Source organism: Anomaloglossus baeobatrachus, chromosome 9 (assembly GCF_048569485.1).
Source record: "Anomaloglossus baeobatrachus isolate aAnoBae1 chromosome 9, aAnoBae1.hap1, whole genome shotgun sequence".
Lineage (NCBI taxonomy): Eukaryota > Metazoa > Chordata > Amphibia > Anura > Aromobatidae > Anomaloglossus > Anomaloglossus baeobatrachus.
Genome location: NC_134361.1, coordinates 93,753,444 through 93,770,311, shown reverse-complemented (window position 1 = coordinate 93,770,311; position 16,868 = coordinate 93,753,444). Strand labels below are relative to the sequence as shown.

The 16,868-nt window shown below is 48.4% G+C and overlaps 1 protein-coding gene across 1 annotated transcript in view; it reads left to right on the top strand.

Annotated features, from left to right (window-relative positions):
- The window catches only part of ZC4H2 (zinc finger C4H2-type containing), a 64,486-nt gene that overhangs the window by 14,695 nt on the left and 32,923 nt on the right, over positions 1-16,868 (top strand). The window lies entirely within an intron of this gene.

Sequence of the window (16,868 nt, the reverse complement as noted above, 5' to 3'; positions counted from 1 at the left end):
TGCTATAGTCTAGCACTCAGATGACGTTGAGATCTGATTGGCAGCGTCTGCTGCAAAAGGGGTGAAAACCACACTCCCAGAGAAGACTGATGAAGTGCCCAGTTGGACTGCAAACAGAGATTTCACATAGTGCACTCCATGAGCAACAGATGTAAATATTTTACCCAAAAGTAAACGTGGCTGACAAATTCCTTATAATTTAAGCCAAAAAGTTCTGTAAAGTAAGTCAGAAATGTAGTCCAGTCTACAACATGTCTTGCAATGGCGCACGGCAGCTGATAGATGCACTAAATTTATTAAATGGTTTGTTCCATAAACAATGTACATTTTAATTAATACGTCTTGGAATAATAAGTTCCACAATTGGATGCGTTAAAAATCTTCCTATGCCGAGATGGTTTTATAAATAGTCCCCTAGCTATGTACTGTGTAATGGCCGTGCCTGACCATGCAGGGCTGCGCCAGTTCACGGTCAGCACATACAACAGATCTTTGCCAGAGGGGAAACATAAGTGACTTATCATAAGTGACTATACAGACAAAACAGCAGTGCCATGGAGCTCCTTCTTTCTGAAGTAATACATTTCCCTGCCTGTTTTATCACAGGAGCAAGTGTTTCTGCCACGTCACTAATCCTGTGAGGGCATCATAAATCAAGCTCAGCAGCCACAGGAGCTCCTACGTCACTTACTTGATTTATGTTATGCTCAGAAGGCTGGAGACGCAGTAGAAACACTCACTCCTGTTATAAAACAAACAGGGAAATGTGTTCTCAGAAAGTAGCAGTTGTGAGCCACCCCTGTGCCATCTGTATACTCACTTATCATAAGTGACTGATTGTTACTACCATGGCCAGGAACTGTGCTATGTGCCGACTGTGAACTGGAGCAGCTCTGCATAGTCGCACACACAAAATCATTTACCAGGGGTGAATTTACAAGATTATCTCAGCATAGAAACATTTTTTAACACATCCAAATATGGATCTTATTATTATTGCAAGATCTATTGATCAAAATGTACTTTATTTGTGGGACAAACACAATAAGAAGGGTGTGCACACTGATTTTGACACATCTTACTCTAGCGAACCCTTCATTGAGACTGGCAAATGAAACACCAGTCTGGAAGAATTGGGGCTAAAGAGTTTCTAATCAAAAACTCTTGCGTTTCTTTGAACATTCACAACAGAGTAAAATAATAATGGATTGTACAATTTCCAGATATTTTGAAGGGATGTAAAATAGGTCATTGAGTCTATTGGTTCCTTGTAGCTGTCGAAAGATCTTAAAATAACATACAGGGCTGCAGGCAACTTCAAACACGGCTTCTCTTCTAGTACGTCAGCGCTCTACAGGCGGCGGTCTACATCGGTCCACCGTCTGTGAATCCGATCCAAGCTATAGACTGTTTAAAGCAGCCTACATCTGGTGACATATCTGCATGGGACTAGAACAAGACTTGTGGTGACTGAGCTTTAGTAATGGTTTCCCCTAAATTCTCCTGAAATTATAAGTCAATTACAGAATTCCTTGGCCAACACATTTTCTTGTTGTCTTAAGCTGCCAATTTTCTGCACCAATGAGCTAATTTAGCCTATTTGTGTTTTTTTTTTTGTTTTTTTTTTTATTAATTTTCTGTATGTTTCTGCTGGTGTTGTTTCCAAAATACACCACTACAATTTTCTCTGACTTTACACTCTTCTTCTTTTTTTTTTTTCCTTCTTTTTTTCCTTCTTTTTCGCCTTTCTTTCTGACTTTTTCTTCTTTCTTTCTCTTTCTTTCTTTTTCTTCTTTCTTTCTTTTTCTCCTTTCTTTCTTTCTTTTACGCCTTTCTTTCTTTTTCTTCTTTCTTTCTTTTTCTTCTTTCTTTCTCTTTCTTTCTTTTTCTTCTTTCTTTCTTTTTCTCCTTTCTTTCTTTACGCCTTTCTTTCTTTCTTTTTCTTCTTTCTTTCTTTTTCATCTTTCTTTTTCATCTTTCTTTTTCTTTCTTTCTTGTTCTCCTTTCTTTCTTTTTCTTCTTTCTTTCTTTTTCTTCTATACAAAGCTTTGATTCACCACTTAAGTACGCAATTGCGTTCCTTTTACATGCGTTTTTTCTGGCTTTCCATAAAAGCCTATAGAGTATCCAAAGACAGCACAATTCAACGACTTTAGATGCACAGTGGACAGGAGTTTTCATGTAATCGCATCACCTTGACTAGACATGTAAATGCAGCAGATTTTGCTGCCCAAAACGCAGCAAAAATAAGGCAACATTTACGTTTATGAGGGAATATGGCCTTTTTGATATTTCATATTTTAACCCTTTCACGACCAACTGATTTTGCGCTTTGACTTTTTTTTGCAATTCTTCTTCCGAGAGACGTAACTTTTTTTTTTAATTTTTATTTTTCAGCCAATTTGGTCAGGTGAGGGCTCGTTTTTTTTGCGGGACGAGTTGTACTTTTCAATGAAACCATGAGTTTTACCATATAGTGTACTGGAAAACGGCAAAAAAATTTCAAATGAGGAAAAATTGCAAAAAAAGTGTGATTGCACTATTGTTTTTGAGATTTTATTCACATTGTTCACTATATGGTAAAACTGATGTGTCTCTGCAATGCCTCGGGTCAGTGCAAGTTCATAGACACCAAACATGAATAGGTTTACTTTTATCAAAGGGGTTAAAACAAAATCCAGAAGTTTCTCCGTAAAAAGTAGTGTACTTTTTCGCCATTTTCCACGACTCGTAGCGTTATCATTTTTCGGGATCTATGGCTCAGTGACGGCTTATTTTTTGCATATCGACCTGATGTTTTTAACTGTACTGTTTTTGCGCAGATGATGCGTTTTGATCGCCTCATTTCTTTTTGCGCAAACTTTGTGGCGATTAAAAAACATAATTTTGGTGTTTGGAATTTTTTTTGCTGCTATGCCTATTACTGATCAGATTAATTGATTTAATATTTTGATCGGGCATTTCTGAACGCGTTGATACCAAATGTGTATATTTTTTATTTTTTTAACCCTTTCATTTTCAATGGGGGGATGATCTGAATTTTTTTTTCAAAACTTTTTTTAAACTTTTTTTTTTTTTTTTTTTTTTCCCTTTTTTTTAAATTTTACTAGTACCCCTAGGGGACTATAATGATCATCAGTCTAATCGCTCACTCATTTCTACAGATCAGAGCAGCATCGCTCAGACCGAGAGAAATGATCATCTGTTGTAACAGCCAGTACTCGGCTGTTTACAGGACCTTAGTCATGTCAGCACAGGAGTCATCACATCACCCTGTGCTTCCATGACAGCCACCGGATCCACGTAATCACGTCACGTGACTTCCGGTGGAGGCCTTGTAAGTAAAGTTACAGCGCGATCACTATTATAATGGCGCTGTCATATATTAACAGTGCCATTTAAGAGGTTAAAAGGCACAGGCAGATAGCGATTCCGCTCGTGCCTAGCGGGCACACGTCAGCTGTAGAAATTAGCTGAGATGTGCGCCGATCTTCCCTGGCTGCCGGCAGCACTCGGGGAAGATTATCACAATGACTGCTAGGACGTAAGATTACTGCCCGCAGTCGTTAAGGGGTTAAGCAAAACTGGAAATGTCCTGTTTGTGGATACACCTAGCATTATTAGTGTTATTTAAAAAGATTAGTGATGGGCAGACTCGCAGATTACTGGGATCAGCGGACCTAACTGGATTTAAAAAACAAAAAAAACAAAAGAAAAAACAAACAAAAACCGTTTCTGCTTGAATATCAGGCCGGACGCCTCTCCCCATTTAAGTCTATGGGGACCAGAATCTGGTGACTAAAAATGATGGTAGAAGGGATGGGGGATAGGAGCTATATTTACCGAGTAAGTATGAAGTGCCGCTTGCTTTATTTTTGTTTTCTTTTATTTTTCTTTTATTTTTTTTGTATTACCAGAGTGTTGGACCCAGATCTTTAGCCGGAATTCCCTGAGAATTCCAGGCATGGGTCCGGCATCCGGATACTTTTGAAACTGCGCAGATCCGGATACGCCTATCATTAATAAAGATACATGTGGATTACAAGGTTTTTAATTGTCACCACTGCGGAAATGCGCTAAAAACACATGTAGGTTTTTTAGCTGCAGATTTTCCACTTCTCATTCAACTTGATCGGGAAAGCCCGCAAGTAAAAAAAATTGCAACATGCACTAATCTCGTCCATATCCAAGATGAGAGGTGCCCATTAAAGTCTATGGGGGGAAAATAAATTCAAATACCAGATCTATCAACCATATGCCATCCAATTTTCATGGACACATTGCAATTCTTAATATATGAAACTGGTTTTAGTCTTGTATATTTTATTCACTACGCCTACAGATGACCACATAGAAGGAAAAAATGGCCATTTTTTTCTAGCTCAAAATGAAGCAATTTTTTTAAGGTCTTGTGAGCTTAGCCTTATGCCGGCGTCACATAGTACTATATATCGTCCGATATGTCGGCGGGGTCACGGAATTCGTGACGCACATTCGGCATCGTTAGAGATGTTGTACCGTGTGACACCTCCGAATGACTGTTAACGAGCAAAAATACTCACCTTATCGTTGCTCGTTGACACGTCTGTCATTTTCAAAATGTCGGTCCTCCTTCTCTGCGCCGGTTGTTCATCGTTCCCGTGGCAGCACACATCGCTACATGTAACACCCCGGGAACGACGAACAGAGCTTACCTGCGTCCCGCCGGCAATGCGGAAAGAAGGAGGTGGGCAGGATGTTACGTCCCGCTCATCTCCGCCCCTCCGGTTCTATTGGCCGGCGGCTGTGTGACGTTGCTGTGACGCCGAATGTCCCTCCCCCGTCAGGAAGAGGATGTTTGCCGCCCACAGAGAGGTCGTGCGGGAGGTAAGTACGTGTGACAGGGGGTTAATGACTTTATGCGCCACGGGCAACTACTTGCCTGTGACGCACAAACGACGGGGGCAAGTGCGATCAATCGTGCGATCGCACAATATATCGTCCCGTGTGATGCCGGCCTTACACAGAGTACATTCTTCTATGGCCTCATATTTCATGAATGTGCTAAAGAACCCAGGATGACGGTAAAATAAAGGAAAAATGAAAAATAACACATACCTACCAGTTGGTGGCTGCTCCTCTGTATTCATTACCGTGTCTGTATTAAGTTACCTGTATTCCTGATTAACTGCAGCAATCATGATGTGTCTGAGCAAACACTCCCTTGATGCTCTCTCCGCTCTGCCTCACCTCCACACCTTTCATGCCAGAGAAGGAGCCGCGACACTATCTGGGGACACGTACAGAATACTGAGGGGTGCAGCAAAGATGTTAGGCGAGTGTATGGTATGGACAACTCTTTTTAAAATAAAAAAAATAAAAAAAGCCAAAACGTACAAACAGGAATTTTAATGCCAGCATGTCCTATATATTGCAATTTAGTTGTGGCTTGGACCAATTGACAGTATCTCAGGAATTAGTGATCTTGTAGATCTATTTCTGAAAGTGCCCATTAAACAGGACCCGTCAATTGCTGGAAAAGATTGATTTTTCTCCATTGCATAGATATTTATATTTGTTTATTTTGGAGCACAATATGTGAAATGTCTGATTGCAGTCCAACCTTGCGTTTCTTCATTCTTCTCTGCTGTTACATTGGCTACTGAGTTGTGAATGGCAGTTCACCAGGAGGAGTGACGTCACACACCTGCAGAGAAGTCTCTGAAGAAACACCCAGTTGGACACCAAGCAGAGATTTCACATTGTGTGCTCCAAAAGCCGCAAATGTCAACATCTCCGCAATGGAGCGATGCAGTGCATAATAGAAAAAATGTGGCAGAATCCGTAGAGCTCAGGGATTATTACTAGACATTCAATTTTTGTGTGCGTGACAGGTCCTTAATTAAAGGGATTTTGTCAGCAGATTTCTGCAATGTAATCGGAAGACAGCATGCTGCAAGTGCTAACAAATGCAGGGCTGAAGTCTCTGTTTTCAGTCGTCTTTTTTTTTTTTTTTGTTAGCTTAAGCCTTTTATGTTTATCATTAGTGGGTCTCAGTGGCGCGTGAATCGTAGTCGAACTCCACCCCCCTTCTGTGATTAGCAGCTTCTGTCTATGGAAATGTACACTGGTAGCCTAGTGTGGGCAGGGGCAGCTCTCCCAGCACTGCTACATACAAAATGTAAAATCTTTCATTGTGTCAGAACGGCTGCAGCCACAAATCTAAGTGATACATCATTGAACTCAGGGCCTCTTTGCCTACATCATGCTGCTCTAAGATGAGGAACCAAAACCCTTCTGACAGATTCTCTTTAAGCCGTGTTTACAGTAACAGATTATTTAATGGGTATTAAGGGATGATCAGAAATAATGGTATATCCCACAAGATAAGAAACACATTATAGTTATCTAATAAGTCCATTACATGCAATTGTCATATGCTTTCTACCGCTGCACACAATCGTTGACCTCAGTGTTGAAGCAGGTATGTATTGCACCAGTCATTTGGCTACATGGCGTAAGGAGAAAAATATACAGGAGTGGTGGAATGGCCAAGTTCAGAGATGGCTCCGATCCTGCTAAATGCCGCAATGTGCTAGCAGTATGCTGACATCTGCTGGTGGTGGCGCAAACTGCGCTTAGTCTACACTATCCCTTATGTGTAAATGGCAGATGAACAAGTGCAAAATAGTTGAAATTCACATCACAGTGGTAAAATCCATTACATATTGATTCCACTGCTATGTTTCACCATCATTTACTGCTTTAATTAGTGTAGTAGGAATGTGCATATGTAAAATTGCAATATAAATGAGACTAAAAAGACATTATATCAAAATTATTATTTATTATTGTCACAAACCACCGGGGGGGTCACTCAGAAATCCCCCGCGCTGGCTACCAGTACGTCACAATCGGGGGGTAACAAGTGGGGGTCACCCCTCCTTTATACCTCCCGACCGACAGACAGAGCACGTGACGCGCTCTCTAGCGCCCCTCTTATAGTCAGGCCAATTATGGAATTGCCCGACAATAAGCAAGGAGGCCGCTATACTACTTATGCCGATTATTGAAGGGTCCCCGGTGAGAGTAAGGTATATATTCCCCCGACCTCCGCGGGCGGAATATATAAAATCTCCCCGAATCTCACTGGCCTCCCCACAATAATCCTTGGCACAATTCGCTGCCACCAACCGATTTACGGTAACTATTAGCCGAACACACAGACGTGGGATTCAAGATCGAGATAACAGAACAGCCCAAGATTAATTATATAATTTAATCAGCCTAAAGCACACTAGAAACTACAATATATACAATAGGGAATCTACAGAATATACATATGTCAGAGTACAGTTACAATCAAAGCATGGGTTACAAACAGGCATACACAGTTCCAGCAGTTACCTTGTTGCGTCTGGCCACAGGGGGGCGCTGTAGACCAGGTTTCCAGGAACTCCCTCACAGGTCTTTCCCAACCAGGCCCCCGAGCAGAAGAACACTGGAAAATGGCCGAAGTAGGGTTATCAACCTGGCCAAATCCAGGTCCCCTCCTACCTTCGTGACCTCACAGGGAGCACTGCTCCACCCCTGGCTTGAGTTATGGACAATATCCCAACATGGAATATGGGCCATAACTTTGCCTGGGAGCGTCGTAGGCGGACGCCAATGCTCTCATTGTGACAGTTATGAATTTAGCTACAGAACGAGGGGACTCATGACCTGTCTGCCAGTTCCCCATTGGCTGATATCATGCCTGGGGCATTTCCCAATGTCCTGCTCCCATAAAAAGGGTGTGCCGGCATCGTCCGCATGCAGAGACACCATTTTTATGGTTGCCATATTTATCGGAAATATGGCTTGCGAGATATGAACCATTTTTTACTGGAGTCGTTCTGTCTGGCTATTTCCATAGCCTTGCTAACTAGCTAGCAGCTCCTACTACAGGGTGACGGCAGGGAGTCATCCTGTGTCCATTGTCCTAAAGCCACCTAATTTCCATATCACAGGACATGGCCATGGAATTCGTTGCTAAACCAGTTGTGTGAAGGAAAGGGGGGGTGACACCAGGAGAGGGCTTCCTGACATACTTGAATATCATGAGTTATCGTCATATCTCCGGATTTACCTCACACCTCCCCCCTTTTGAGGGCGCTAGGGGGCAGCACACTCCGGTGTTCCCCCGTGCGCCCGTCCGCGACCTCTCCTTGTCGGGACAGCCCGTCTGCGTTACCGTGGTCACGGCCCCTTTTGTGGCGAATGGTGAAGTTGTATTGCTGGAGCGCAAGGCTCCATCGCAACAATCGCCCATTCGTCCCAGAGACGGTGTGCAACCAGCTGAGGGGATTGTGGTCCGTCTCCACGATGAAGTGGCGCCCGTATAGATAGGGTTGCAGACGCCCACACTATGGCCAGGCACTCCTTCTCCATCGTGGAATAGGCAACTTCCCTTGGTAACAGCTTCCTGCTCAGGTACAAGACTGGGTGCTCTTGGCTCGCAGAGTCCACCTGGCTGAGCACCGCACCGAGGCCGAAGTCACTGGCGTCGGTCTGTACTACAAACGGCCGCGTGAAGTCGGCTGCCTGTAGCACGGGCGGGCTGGACAGGGCGTCCTTTAGGGCCCGGAAGGCTGTCTCGCAGTCCATTGTCCAATCGACTGCAGAGGGCAGCTTCTTCTTGGTGAGGTCCGTCAAGGGCTTTGCCAGGCTACTATAGCATGGAACAAACCTCCTATAGTACCCAGCGGTCCCCAAGAAGGACATCACCTGCTTCTTGGTCCTGGGGGTGGGCCAGGATGCGATGGCCTCCACTTTCTCAGGCTCGGGCTTCAGTGTTCTCCCGCCTACCCGGTGACCGAGGTACTGGACCTCGCTCATGGCCAGCTGACACTTTCCCGGCTTGATGGTCAAACCTGCCCGGTGGATCCGCCTGAGCACCTGTGCTAGATGCTCTAGGTGGTCCTCCCAGGTGGGACTGAAGACGGCAATGTCATCTAGGTACGCGGCCGCGTACCCTTCAAGTCCCTTGAGCAGGGTGTTGACCATCCGCTGGAAAGTGGCAGGGGCATTCCTCATCCCGAATGGCATCACCGTGGACTCGTACAGTCCAAATGGGGTAATAAAGGCAGAGTGTTCCCTGGCCTTGCGAGTCAGGGGGATCTGCCAATATCCCCGGCTCAGATCCATGATGGTCAGGTACTGAGCCCCGGCCAACTGATCGAGCAGGTCATCGATGCGTGGCATTGGGTACGCATCGGCGACCGTGACCGCATTGAGCCCCCTGTAGTCCACGCAGAACCGAGTGGTTCGGTCCTTCTTAGGGACGAGGACTACAGGCGAGGCCCAAGCGCTGTTGGATGCCTGGATCACCCCCAGCTTCAGCATCTCGTCAATCTCCTGGCGCATGTGTTGCTGCACCTCCAGGGAGACCCGATATGCTGAACGCCGGATCGGGGGATGATCCCCAGTGTCCACGTGATGGACAGCCAAGTCAGTCCTTCCGGGCTGGTTGGTAAACAACCCCCGGAAGGGGTGTAGGGTGGCCCACAGCTGGGACCGTTGGTCCTCCAAGAGCTGGTGGCCAACCTCCACATCCTCAATGGATCCGCCTGCCCTAACCTGGGCTAGCATATCCAAGAGGGTTTCCGCTTCTCCCTCCTCGGGCAGGTTGCACACGGGGAGCGGACATGCCTCCCGCTCATGATGTGCCTTCATCATGTTCACATGGAAGGGCTTCCGCCTTCCACGGGCAGGGTCCAGGGTGACCAGGTACGTCACAGGGTTGAGCTGCTGGTACACGAGGTATGGGCCTTCCCAGGCTGCCTGAAGCTTGTCCTGTGGTACGGGGACCAGTACCCACACCTTTTGACCCACTTGGTAGGTCCTCTCACAAGCGTTCTGGTCGTACCAACGCTTCTGATCGGCCTGGGCTTGAGCCATATTGTCGTGTACCAGTTGCGTCAAGGCCTGCATTTTGTCCCGGAAGCGCATGACATACTCGATAACCGACACTCCAGGGGTGGCCAAATCCCCTTCCCAAGCCTCTTTCACCAGAGCCAGGGGGCCCCGCACACGTCGCCCGTACAGGAGCTCAAACGGTGAGAATCCTGTTGAGGCCTGTGGAACCTCCCGGTAAGCAAATAACAGGTGTGGGAGATACCGCTCCCAGTCACGCCCATGGGAGTCGACCAACATCTTAAGCATCTGCTTTAAGGTGCCATTGAACCGCTCGCACAGGCCATTAGTCTGTGGATGGTACGGGCTGGCCACCAGATGTCGCACCTGGACTTGCTTACAGAGGGCCTCCATCAGCTGGGACATGAATTGGGTCCCCCGGTCAGTGAGCATTTCCTGGGGAAAACCCACTCGGGAGAAAATCTCCAGCAATGCGGTGGCCACCTTGTCAGCCCGAATGGACGACAAGGCCACTGCTTCTGGGTACCGGGTGGCATAGTCCCCTACCGTCAGTAGGAAGCGTTTCCCGGAGCTGCTGGGGATGGCCAGCGGGCCGACCAGATCCACAGCCACCCTCCTGAAAGGCTCATCGATGATTGGCAGAGATACTAGTGGGGCTTTGGGGCGTGGCCCCGCCTTCCCCACTCTCTGACAGGTTTCACACGAACGGCAGTAGGCAGCCACATCGGCCCCCATTTTTGGCCAGTAGAAATGCTGGTTTAACCTGGCCTTGGTCTTAGCGATCCCTAGGTGTCCGGCCATCGGAATCTCATGTGCGATCCGCAACAACTCCGTCCGGAACGGATAGGGTACCACCAACTGTCGGTCCCTGGGCCACGCCTCCGGTGAACCCTGCTGGACCGTGGCCCGGTACAGCCGTCCTTGGTCCCAGACCACTCGCTCCGGGTCCGAGTCCGAGGGAGGCTGTGCCGCCTGCTCCTTAAGAGCTTTCAGGCTGTCGTCAGCTTCTAACGCTGCCTGAAACCCCTGACTAGATGTGGCCAGAATCGACGAGACTGTCACATCTTCAGTCAGTACCCCGGGACCTGTGTCCTGGCCTCCACCTGACTCGGCTGCCACTTGGTCAGAAGGGGAAGAGCTATCGGACCTCCGGGAGGCCCCTTGGCTTCCAGCACTCCCACTGCGGGTGACAGCGGCCACAGCCGCTGCGACCGTGGGTCGTGCCTGCTCCTCCTCCGTTCCTGACCAAGTCGCCGGTTCAGGCAGACCTACCTGGCTTCCTGACACCCCGGTTGTGGGGGAACCATGCACCGAGATCTTACCTGGGAGCACTTCCGCTCCTGGACCGGCCCCAATCTCACCTGCCTGTTCCCCTCCTGCAGCAACAGAACCCCGCTGTGAAATCTCTGGGGACCCCACATTTGCTGTGGTAGCCCCCACCCCACACACTGGTCCTCCCCCTGCAGCACCCTGCTCTCTGCTTATCCCTTCAGAGGGCAACAGATCCCAGCTCACAGGCTGATTACTTGTAGAGGCATTGTCACACCTTTCTCTGACCCCCTCCCCTGTCACAGCTGCAGCTGAGTGTGTGTCTATGGTGTCTATGCAAGCAGAAATATCAGAGTTCACTCCCTCCTCCCTTACATCATTCATAGATAACACATTAACATTGTCCGGAGGCATGTCAGTACTGGCTGAAGGTTCAGCCCTTGGTTGGGGCCCAAACTGGGAGGTTATCTGCCCCAAATCTGTCCCAAGTAGCACGTTTGCGGGGATCCGATCAGTTACCCCCACCTCCCTCACCCCTCGCCCTGCGCCCCAGTCCACATAAATGCCAGCAACAGGCAGCGCCGGGTCAATGCCTCCAATCCCAGAGACAGCGAGGGTTTTTCCAGGGATCAAGTCTTGGGGGGACACCATCTCAGGCCGCACCAGAGTCACCTCCGAGGCGCTGTCTCGCAGTCCTATGGTCACAGACCGGCCGACGGTGACAGGTTGGAAGCTGTCCAGGGACCTACCACCACCCCCACCCACACAATACACCTTGGGCGGCCCTTGGGACGGGGACGGAGCCGGGGCCTTGGGACGCTGAGGGCACATGGCCTTGAAGTGTCCAGGTAGGTTGCACTGGTGGCATCGTCTTGGTTCCGCCACGGGCCTGGAGAGGGGAGTTGAGGGGGACACCCCCTGCAGTCTAGGGGCAGGTGGGGCAGTCGCAGAATTCATCTTACCCCCTCTCCAGGTGCTGCTGGTGGCCGCTCTCCTGGCCTCAGGGGCCCGGTTGTTGGTGTAGTCATCGGCAAGGGCAGCTGTAGCCGTGGACCCCTTTGGCTTCTGGTCTCGGATGAACTGGCGGAGATCCTCAGGGCAGTTCCACAAGAGTTGCTCCGTGATGAACAAGTCCAGGATCTCCGGTCCGGTGGAAAGCTGCAGGCCTTGGGTCCAGTGGTCGGCAGCTCGGGCAAGTGCCCGCCGGTGGTCAGCCCAGGAGTCCTTTGGTCCCTTTTGCAGGGTCCGGAACTTCTTGCGGTAGGACTCCGGAGTGAGGTTGTACTGTTGGATCAGGGCCCGCTTGATGGTGTCGTAGCCCTGATCTGCCTCAGCAGGCCAGTCCCCAAGGATATCCAGGGCCTTACCCCTTAGACGGGGGGTCAGGTATTTGGCCCACTGGTCCTTGTTCAGATGGTGCTGCAAGCAAGTCCGTTCAAAAGCAGTCAAGAAAGAGTCCAAGTCTCCATCCTTCTCCAGCACTGGGAAGTCCTCAACACGGACCTTTGGAAGTTTGGTGTCTTGAAGGTCACGTGTGGCTGATGAGGGCCGGAGCTGAGCTAGCTGCAGCTGGTAGTCACGCTCTGCCTGGCGCTCTTCACGCGCTGCCTGCCGCTCCGCAGCCTCATCCTCACGCGCTGCTTGCCGCTCTGCCCTGCGCTCTGCCAGGAGTCCCTTGTAGCCCTCCTGGTCTCCAGCCTGGAGAAGGGCCATAGCCATTTGAAGAAGGCTATCCGAGCCTCCCAGGCTCGGTGGAATGGCACGTGGTGATCTGCGGCCCGCTGCGGAGCCTGGTGATTCACTGTCCATTGCAGAGCGGAGGGCTGGCATCTGGCTCGTTGAGGACCCTTGGGTGAGCTGCTCCTCATCTTGTCCATAATTGCCAGCTTGTGCGCTGTCCTCTGCAGAACGGTTTTCTGGCGTCGAGCTCCTGGAGGACTCGTGGGCAACCTCCTCATTACTGCCCACAGCACCGTCCTCCCTCTCTTCGGCTCCTGCTTTAGCATTGGCCAGTTGCCTAGCTCTGCTCCTGGTGCCATCAGCCATTCTTGCAGACTTTTGGTCACTGACACAGAACTGACACCTGATGCCTCCACACACCTTACAGTATCTGCACTCTGACACTCTAGTGTTGAGCTAGTCTGAAGACCCCAGCAGCCACAGCTGCTGCAGGCAGTCTTTAGTGTCTGGGAGTATGGGTCTCACACTCACACACACTATTATCTCGATCCCACCGCTATGCCACCAATATGTCACAAACCACCGGGGGGGTCACTCAGAAATCCCCCGCGCTGGCTACCAGTACGTCACAATCGGGGGGTAACAAGTGGGGGTCACCCCTCCTTTATACCTCCCGACCGACAGACAGAGCACGTGACGCGCTCTCTAGCGCCCCTCTTATAGTCAGGCCAATTATGGAATTGCCCGACAATAAGCAAGGAGGCCGCTATACTACTTATGCCGATTATTGAAGGGTCCCCGGTGAGAGTAAGGTATATATTCCCCCGACCTCCGCGGGCGGAATATATAAAATCTCCCCGAATCTCACTGGCCTCCCCACAATAATCCTTGGCACAATTCGCTGCCACCAACCGATTTACGGTAACTATTAGCCGAACACACAGACGTGGGATTCAAGATCGAGATAACAGAACAGCCCAAGATTAATTATATAATTTAATCAGCCTAAAGCACACTAGAAACTACAATATATACAATAGGGAATCTACAGAATATACATATGTCAGAGTACAGTTACAATCAAAGCATGGGTTACAAACAGGCATACACAGTTCCAGCAGTTACCTTGTTGCGTCTGGCCACAGGGGGGCGCTGTAGACCAGGTTTCCAGGAACTCCCTCACAGGTCTTTCCCAACCAGGCCCCCGAGCAGAAGAACACTGGAAAATGGCCGAAGTAGGGTTATCAACCTGGCCAAATCCAGGTCCCCTCCTACCTTCGTGACCTCACAGGGAGCACTGCTCCACCCCTGGCTTGAGTTATGGACAATATCCCAACATGGAATATGGGCCATAACTTTGCCTGGGAGCGTCGTAGGCGGACGCCAATGCTCTCATTGTGACAGTTATGAATTTAGCTACAGAACGAGGGGACTCATGACCTGTCTGCCAGTTCCCCATTGGCTGATATCATGCCTGGGGCATTTCCCAATGTCCTGCTCCCATAAAAAGGGTGTGCCGGCATCGTCCGCATGCAGAGACACCATTTTTATGGTTGCCATATTTATTGGAAATATGGCTTGCGAGATATGAACCATTTTTTACTGGAGTCGTTCTGTCTGGCTATTTCCATAGCCTTGCTAACTAGCTAGCAGCTCCTACTACAGGGTGACGGCAGGGAGTCATCCTGTGTCCATTGTCCTAAAGCCACCTAATTTCCATATCACAGGACATGGCCATGGAATTTGTTGCTAAACCAGTTGTGTGAAGGAAAGGGGGGGTGACACCAGGAGAGGGCTTCCTGACATACTTGAATATCATGAGTTATCGTCATATCTCCGGATTTACCTCACAATTATTATTATAGCGCCATTAATTCCAGGGCCCTTTACATGTGAAAGGGGTGCACATAATAGGGACAAGTACAATATTCATGAACAATGCAAGGCACAGACTGGTACAGGAGGAGAGAGGTCCCTGCCCATGAGGGCTCAGTCTACAAGGGATAGGTGAGGATACGGTAGGTGAGGGTAGAGCTGATTGTGCGGCGCTATATCAGACTGAGGGTTACAGCAGGTTGTAGGCTTGTCGGAAGAGGTGGGTCTTCAGGTTCCTTTTGAAGCTTGTTAATGGTCTCATCAGACAGACTAGTTCTTCTTTTTTCACTCCCCATGTAATATGAACCTTCTGTATTGTCTCAAGTACAGACAAATGTGACTTTTTAGAAGATTAAAAGGGAATCTGTCACCAGGTTTTTGGTACCCCATCTGAGATCAGCATAATGTAGACATGTACATGACAACTTATGAGAAGTCACTTGCAAGAGCAGTCACACTTTATAGTTTGTCAGCACAGAATTAATGTACAAAGCAAGTAAAGGTGCTTGTGCATCATGGCGGGGCTAATCATTTCATTGCACCTTTGCACCTACTTGTTTTCCATTTATCACTGCCCTTCTCTGGCTCAATAAAGTCAGCACTGTCAATCAAAGAGGGGAGGGTAAAGAGAGGGGAAAATGAGTGTGAGGGTGCAGTTAGGCCTGTTTCACACGTCAGTGATTCTGGTACGCATGTGCTAGTTTTTATTTGTACCAGAATCACGGACATACGCAGACCCATTATAATCAATTAGTCTGCTCACAAATCAGTGATTTTTCACTGATCGTGTCTCGGTGCGGCGTACACACATGTTCAGGATTGCTGCACGAAGACATGTCCGTTTTTTTCTGGCATCACTGATATCCCACGTACCACACTATGGTGTGATCAGTGAAACACGTACCATATAAACACGGACATTGAAAATAAAAAGCATTTTAACTCTCCTTCTCCAGCGCTGCTTGTCTCCGGCCTCAGCTGACTCCTTCCAGCCCGGCTGCTTATTCTCATGCATATTCATGTATGCAGCCACAGCCGACCCGGAAGTAGCTGCAGCGCGGGCAGAAACACAGCAGAGCTGAAGAGTTCAGCACCACAGACAGCAGGAGCGGGGACAGGCGAGTATATGTCCATGTGAAGTCACGAAAATGTATCACGGATTGCACATGGACAGCCCACTTGTGCCATGAATTACGGCACACGGAGGGACATAGGCATTTTTAACACATCAGTGAAAAACGTCTGTTTTTCACTGACGTGTGAAATAGGCCTTAAAGGGAATTTGTCAGCAGGTTTTTGCTATGTAATCTGAGGACACCATGATGTAAGGGTAAGGCCCCTTTCACACATCAGTTTTTTGCAATCAGTCACAATCCGTTTTTGCGACTGATCCGTCACAGATTGTGGCTAAACTGATGCGGCAGATCAGTTTTTTGACGGATCCGACTAGCTGGGGGCTAAACAATAAATTGGAGCATGCTCAGTTAAAAAAATGGAATCTTTCGACGGATTCCGTCATTTGACAGATCCTGCGCCCATAGGCTTCCATTCTACCTAACGACGGATGGCAACGGATCTGTTGCTGTCCGTTTTTTCGACGTACACAAAAATCATTACTGTGGTCATCGTCTCCGTCCGATGGACCAACATTTTTTGATGGATCCATGGAACGACTGATGAAACGTGAGGCCATCCGTAGCAATCCGTCGCTAATACAAGTTGATGAGAAAAAAACGGATCCATAAGCATCAGTCGCCGGATTAGTTTTTTTCAAAATTCGACAGATTGTGACTGATGGCAAAAAACTGATGAGTGAAAAGGGCCTTAAAACACTCAATTCAGTGATGTCTCTTGTTAGGTTGTGTTCTTTTTCCATACAGTAAAGGTTTTATCACTATGAGATTACCACTGCCAGGGCAACAGTATACACGAGCCCTTGTCCGACCATGCCCCTAGCACTCATTTAGCAGCTTACTGTCAATATACAATGTACATAGAAGGTGGTGATGTGGGCGGGGTTAACTTTCTGAGCTCTGCTACATCTAAGAACTCTGTGTCACAACCGCCGCACCCAGTAAACTAAGTGATAAGTCATTGGAATTGGGGTCTCTTTTCCTGCATTATGCTGCTCAGATGAAGTCGCAAAAACC